Source organism: Meriones unguiculatus, chromosome 2 (assembly GCF_030254825.1).
Source record: "Meriones unguiculatus strain TT.TT164.6M chromosome 2, Bangor_MerUng_6.1, whole genome shotgun sequence".
NCBI classification, from domain to species: Eukaryota; Metazoa; Chordata; class Mammalia; order Rodentia; family Muridae; genus Meriones; species Meriones unguiculatus.
This window is the reverse complement of record NC_083350.1, coordinates 42,038,665-42,045,660: the sequence shown is the minus strand read 5'-3', so window position 1 is coordinate 42,045,660 and position 6,996 is coordinate 42,038,665. Positions and strand designations below refer to the sequence as shown.

Below are 6,996 nucleotides of genomic sequence, written 5' to 3'. Positions count from 1 at the left end.
TCCCTTCCTCTTTCTTTCTCTTTCTTTCTTTCTTTCTTTCTTTCTTTCTTTCTTTCTTTCTTTCTTTCTTTCTTTTTTCTATATTTATGTATTTTGTGACAGGGTCTCACAATAGCTCAGGCTAGCCTTGAACTCACTACATAGCCAAAAATGACCTTAAATTTTCTCATCTTTTTTCCTCTTCCCTCTGTAAATGCATGTTTTCCTCCTGCACCCCAGCTCCTGAAATAATGACTCTGAGGCTTAAATATATTTACAAAGCCTAGGCCAATATAGCTAAGCATGTTCCCTGACTTGCTCATAACTAACATCCCATTTATTCCATTCTTAATTCTGCCACATGGCTGGTTATCTGTGCAAGTTTCATACATGTACCTTCTTCAGAATTTCCTGGTGAATCTCTACCTCTGACTATCTCCCAGAGTACCTCTCTCCCCTCCTTATTTCCTGCCTCAGGTTTTTGTTGACAGATGGTGCTTCCATACAAACACGAGAGATTTCTTCTACATCCCTCTGCCTCCAGAATCTTGGGATTTAGTTTAGTTACCTTTCAGTAATAAGGTACCATAAGCAAAGAATTTACAAATTGAAAGTCTTTGACTTGGAGCTTATCATTCAGAGGGCTAGAGTTCATGATGGCACAGAACAGGCAGGAAGAGCTGAGAGCTCACGTGTACATCCACAAGTTGGAGGCAGAGAAGGAGAGAATCTCAGAATGGTTGGAGTGTTTTGAAGCCTCAGAGCCTGACCCCAGTGACACACCTCTTAATCCTTCCCAAACAGCTCCAACAACTTGGGACCAAGTAAAACAATTTTGCCTGTGGGGTCCATTCTCATTCAAACTGACACAGTATCATAAACGCACACTGCTGAGGATTAAACCAGGGCTCTAGCAGGGTAGTGGTGGTACACGCCTTTAATCCCAGCCTTCGGGAAGCAGAGGCAGGAAGATCTCTGTGAGTTCCAAGACAGCCTGGTCTACTGAGTGACTGGAAGGACAGCGTACACAAAGAATGCCTGTCTGGAGAAACCTACGAAACAAACAAAACAAAACAAACAAACAAACAAAACATCCAGGGCTTTGGGCATGCCAGTCAAGCACTCTATCAACTGAGTTGCATTTCTGGTCTTGAGTTACCTCCCAGTGCTTCATGCTAACATATCTTTTAAAATTTTTTTTAATTTATTTTATTTTAAAACATTTATTATTTTTAATGTGTGTGTGGGTAAGCCTCCATGAGTTTATTTTCACGTTACTGTGCAGGAGCATGTGAATACCAAAAAAGGGAATTGGATCCTCTGGATCCAGGATTCCAGGCAGTTGTGAGCTGTCCTGCTGTGCATGCTGGGAGCTGAACTTGCTCCACTGGATGAGCATCGAGCACTCGTTAACAACTGAGACATCTCTCCAATCACCTCAAATTATTTTTTTTTTAAAGATTAACTGTCCTTTGAAGTTTTAAAATAAATTAATGTGTGTGTGTGTGTATGTGTGTGTGTGTGTGTGTGTGTGTCTGGGGGAGAGGGGAGTGTACATGCTTGTGCACCTGAGTTCCCACATGCTATCGAGGAGGGACTGTGTGTGTGTGAGGCAGAGGACAATTTTGCAGGGTTGCTTCTCGCCTTCTACCTTTATGTGGGCACCCAAGTCGAACTCAGGTCCTCCTGTCCTCACAGCACGCACTTTATCTAATGACCTATTTTGCTGGACCTTCATGCTAATTCTTAGTTCCTGTTTTGCTTGCTCTCTGATCTCTTACCTCTAGTTACCTGCACAGTGTTGGCTGTCCTGGAATGTGTGGTAATCTTGACTGTCTTCTTCCTTAAGATGGAGATGCTCTGTGAACTATATTCTCCATCAGGGGCTGTTGTTCTGCTTGGCTGTTAGGGAAAGTCTGATACCCTATGGCTATAGCCAGTCACATGACATATGGCCATGGCTGTCTAATTTGGGCTCTGCAGACACAGTTCCTATCTAGAGGACAGATTTTTGTCACCATTTGGTCCCAGGGCAGGAGAAGGGGCACCTGAGGAGGATGAGCTATCTACCTCTCCTGCAGCAGTGCCTACAAGGACCCACATGCTGAAGAGGCCAGACTTTGCTACTGTGCCACTGCTTTAAGGATGCAGCAATCTTGCCACCCTTTCACCATTTTACGTGCATATTTTAGATGGCGTGTCCTGTCTTTGGACCGGCCAGATTTATACTCCATACTTAGGATTTCTTCCATACTTAGGATCTCTGACTCGCTGAAGATATCACTTCTTACTTAGGACCACTAATGGAGGTCCCTGAAGCACCCTCAGCCCACCTCCCTGACACAGAATGTGGTTCCCTGGTCAAACAGGAAATTAGCTACCACCCTCCCACGCCCCGCCAGAGCTGTAGCCTTCAGCCCTAGCTGTACAGCAGAATCATCTGAACAGCTTTTAGATCCGTACTGATGTCAGATGAATATTTTGATTGAGGTGAAATGTTGGGAATCTGTACACGTTGCCGTGGTGGTTGGTTCGTTTTAAAAGTTCCCCAGGTTTTGAGGCCCACTACTTAAAACAGCAGAGCTGGTGACCTCAGATTAGCACGGGCTTGAAACCACCTGGCAGCCAGGCCTTTTATCATCAAAGCCTCTGGCCTCTTCCTCCTATTTCCCTCCCACACATGCATATTAAAGTAATGGATAGATGATCATTATTTTATCATTAGTCACCACAAGGGATAATTAACATTTTGCATTATATCTGTGTTGCTCTACTCACAGATTTTTTAGCACTTTCTGGAATAAACAGCTTTCCCTATGTGTTAGGCCTTGCTCTGATTGGTAGGCTTTCCAGATAGCTTTATTGTATTTAGTATCAGCTAATGATGCTCATTTTCCAGTACATAGGTTAGTGATGTCAACCTAAAAGAATCGTGTGCAAACACCCATAGGGGATTGGTTCTAGGAGCCCTCTCAGACATACAACCCTGTGATGTTTAAACTCTTTATATAAAATAGTGAAGCATTTATACACACTAAGTTATCTTTAGATTACTTTTAGTACCCAATACAACATAAGTGCTGTACCAACAGTTGTTTAAGGGAAGTGTGTGTGTGTGTGTGTGTGTGTGTGTGTGTATAAGCATAAGTCATTTTTTAATTACATTTGCTCAAATCCATGGAGGTGGATTAAGGATACAGAGGGTTAGTTCTCTTTTGGCTTTTAATGTTCAATACATTTTTTTTTCCAAGTAAAAATCAAGAGAAGACTAACTAAATGGATTCTGAATATGAATTAACTTTAAGTACAGCTCATTGTTCTACAAATCCTGCTGAAATCGGTACTAGTCACTGACATATAGACCTATAATTGAAAGAGGAATGTGTTTGTCTGTAGCATTGGGCTGTATTTATTGCTTATGGGGCCCGCAGTCTGGGCCCTACGTCATTGTCTTGTGAGATTCTTGTGCACTTTTGGTAGTGAATCACCTAGCCCCTTCCACCTGTACCACGGCCCCTTCTCCTCCAGGAGGTAGGGAAACACCAAGCTTCTCAGGCCCAAAGGATATTGTGTTAAGATAAAGAACAGGTGGTGTCAGCTTTGTGAAGAAGAAAAGAAGTTTGGGGTTGTATAGGAGGAACTTGATTATTGAGCATAGAAACACCAAATTAAAAAACAAACAAACAAACAAACAAAAAACCCAAGGGTCTGGACACCTGAAAAAGAAATACTGAAAATTTGCAGAGGTGACTATGTCCTAGAAAGGGATTTGGACCATCTGTAGGTGATCAGTGCATGGCTAGTGAGGAGGGTACCAGGACACCTCAACACAGGCTTTGGAGAATTTTCCCGTATTCTCTGATTTAAGCAGTTTGGTCTGCTATTAAAAAGTACCAAAGATTGGATGGCCCTTAAACAGCAGAGCGGGGTTGACAGTGTGGTAGGATTTCGCTGAGGGCCCAGTTCTGAGCTACAGACTTCAAACCTCTCATTGTGTCCTCACACAGTAAGGAAAGTCAGCATGTTCCACATTCTGTGCCCTTTATGGGACTTAACTCACCCACAAGGAATCTACTTTCACGACACACCCAACCTTTCAGAGGTCACAGCTCCAAATCTGCTGGGGATTAGGTCTGAATATCTATCCTTTGTATAATGAAGGGACACAATTGTCAGTCCCCAACACCCACCACGTCAGGGTTGGGTGGCCCACCAAACTAGGACTCTGTTAGCCAGAAGTGGGGGAGATAAAAGGTAGGAATGTTGACTGGAAACACTTTCTGGGTGGGAGAGGGGAAAGTGGCATTTTGGCAGAACATGGGATATGGGGGTGGCATCACTTAGAAGAAAACCCTTAGGACTAAGAACATAAACAAAGAATACACTGGAGAGAGAAATGATAGACATTAGGAAAAAAAGGGAACAGACCCACATTCAGAGAGATAAAGTTCTAGGGCTAACTGAATACTTGTATTTCTCCTTCATAAGAACTGCTTACACACACACACACACACACACACACACACACACACACACACACACACACACGAGTCTGTGTGTGGTCTCCAAAGGTTTTCCTTGTTATGGCAGGCTCTTACCACATGCCAGCCTTAGACGCCACTCTGTTTTTGCTGGAGTGGAGTTTTGCAATGCTCTTAAACAACCACTTCCGGTTGGCCAGGTGCTACTTCCTGGGAGGGCTGGCCGCTCGGTGCTCTGCTGTGTCCCTGCTGTGCATTGCCTTCGGTTTGCTCATCCCCCTCAAGGAAGTGACGACGTAAGCACATACATCAATCACATGCACCTTCTGGGAGTCACGTGATTCCTCCTTCACTGGCCGGAAGCTGAATAGGAGGTTCAGAATTTAGACACCGGTCCTCCAGTCAGCACCAGCTCTTTCGTAAGTGCTCATGTGAACGTCATGAGAACGCACTTACGCAAACGTGTATCACCCCTAAACGTGCACTCTAAAAGGGTAAAAATCCCAAAAATGCTTCACCCAGTCTTGAACTGCATCTATTGAGCTGGCGCTCGCTTAGGAATCTGTGTGTTGGCACGGTTTATCAGGAAGTCAGGCCACAAGTATGCGCCTGCCTCCTTGCTGTGCAGACACTGCTGCAATCCAGCTGCCCCGCCTCCCTAAGAATCCAGATACAGCTGTATCTGAGAGAAAACACCACTGAGCTAAGCCAGCTCACCAGGCTCACATACTTAGTCTAACTTCAATTTAACAGTAACCAACAGAGCCTGACTGAGACTTTGGACTAAGTGGTCATACTCTCCCTGGCATTGAACTCCATTAATCGCCATTGTGTTTGGTCTTCCCTGCCCACATTCACCACCTATTTTAGACAGCACATGACTCTGACTCACGAAAAAAAAAAAGGAGTGAAGCCTGCACAAAAGGCTTGAAAGCTTGGCTCACACCCACTCCCTTGAGCAAGATCCCTGAAACACTGGTGTCTCAGCATCCAAGGTAAGGCTATGTTCCTCTGTTGCCATCAATAACAGATCCAATGAACACACTCATCAAGACTGGGAAGGGGGGGAGGGACACAAGCAAAGATTTACGAATATTAAAGCATGCAGGTTATCCTTGAGAAAAGTGTGGGTGCAAAATTTAAAAATCGAGTCATGTATAGCCTTATGTCTCCTATGGTATAGTTAGCTATGCCCAGATGCTGCAGTGGGAATAAGCCTGGAAGGAGACACATTAGCAGGGCTCCTGAGACTGCCAAAGAGGCATGTGAAGGCTCTATTGAAGGCACTTGATGGCTCCAGGTGACATCGTGGGACACTGGCGTGTCCGTCCACACACGATCTATTCTTTGCGTGGTTGATTCTCACCCACTGCTTGAGTGAGAGACTCTTCAGCAGTGTCCTAGTTTGCTTTCTATTGCCATGATAAACACCATGACCAAAAGCAACTTGTGGAGGAAGGGGTTTATTTCCCCTTCTAGGCTGCAGTCCATCCTCTGGGGAAGTCAGGGAAGGAACAGAAGCAGAGGCCTCATAGAAATCCTGCTTGCTGGCCTGCTCATCTTGCTTTGCAATGTAACCCAGGATCACCTGCCAGGGCTGGCACCATTCACAGTGAGTTGGCCCCTCTTCCCACATCAATCATTGCTTTTCTTTTTTGTTTTTTTTAATGCCCCACAGACAGGCCAATCTTATGATGACTTTTTTTTTTTCCAGTCGAGATTCCCCTTTCCAGAAGACTCTAACCTGTGTCAAGTTGAAAATAGGTAAGTAGATAAATGATAGACAGACAGACAGATAGATAAAATAACCAGCACAGGAAATAAAGCCTAAAACCCACTCACACTGGCACAGATGCATTGTGTATGGTATGGTTACAGTAGAGACACGGGAGAGGGCTCACTCTAGAGATCTTTCAAGAGTTCAGAAGGGGCAGAAAGGGACCCCCTGGAAGCCTTCCACAGGCACAGAACAGACTCTTCCCACCTGGCAGGGTCCTGAGTGGCAGTGCCTGCAAGAGCATACATGTGAAGCAGCAAAATCTGAAACGGAAACTGGAAACTCACAGAGCCTGGGAGCCACAGCAGATGCTGAGGACTCTGGGCTATTCGCATGAACTTATGAAAAGGAATTCCTTGTCCAGTGAGTCCCCTGGGGAGTCTGCTGGAGGTTGTTCGCTTATTCTGAGCACCAAGTGAGTGTAGAGCAGGTCCTCTGCTGCTCCGGATGAAACTATCAGGGACTACACCCATGTGTAAGTCTGGAAGTCTGAAAAGCCTCAAATGTACCTGAAGTCTGGCCTCTATGCTGTCAGTGTGCTCCCATTTAAACAGCTACAGTTTCTGTGTATCTTTCTCTGGAAGGCCCACTCATTTTAAAATGTAAAACTGCCCAGTTCTTAGATGTGGGTGTTATACCCAGTTCGTGAGCCCCCAAAAGATCTCCAGGAATTGACTCCGTTGCAAAACACATGAGGGTCTTTTTATTGTAAATTACAAGCTGCAGCTTGGGCCTACACAGCCCCACTGCCAAAGCGGT

At 44.9% G+C, this 6,996-nt stretch overlaps 1 long non-coding RNA gene across 1 annotated transcript; it reads left to right on the top strand.

Moving 5' to 3' along the window:
- The first annotated feature begins 4,960 nt into the window (after window positions 1-4,960).
- LOC132652320 (uncharacterized) lies at window positions 4,961-6,853 on the top strand. Its single transcript, XR_009589826.1, has 4 exons — window positions 4,961-5,455; window positions 5,940-6,072; window positions 6,175-6,224; window positions 6,452-6,853. It is a non-coding gene; the product is annotated as an uncharacterized LOC132652320 (long non-coding RNA).
- Window positions 6,854-6,996: the final 143 nt, after the last annotated feature.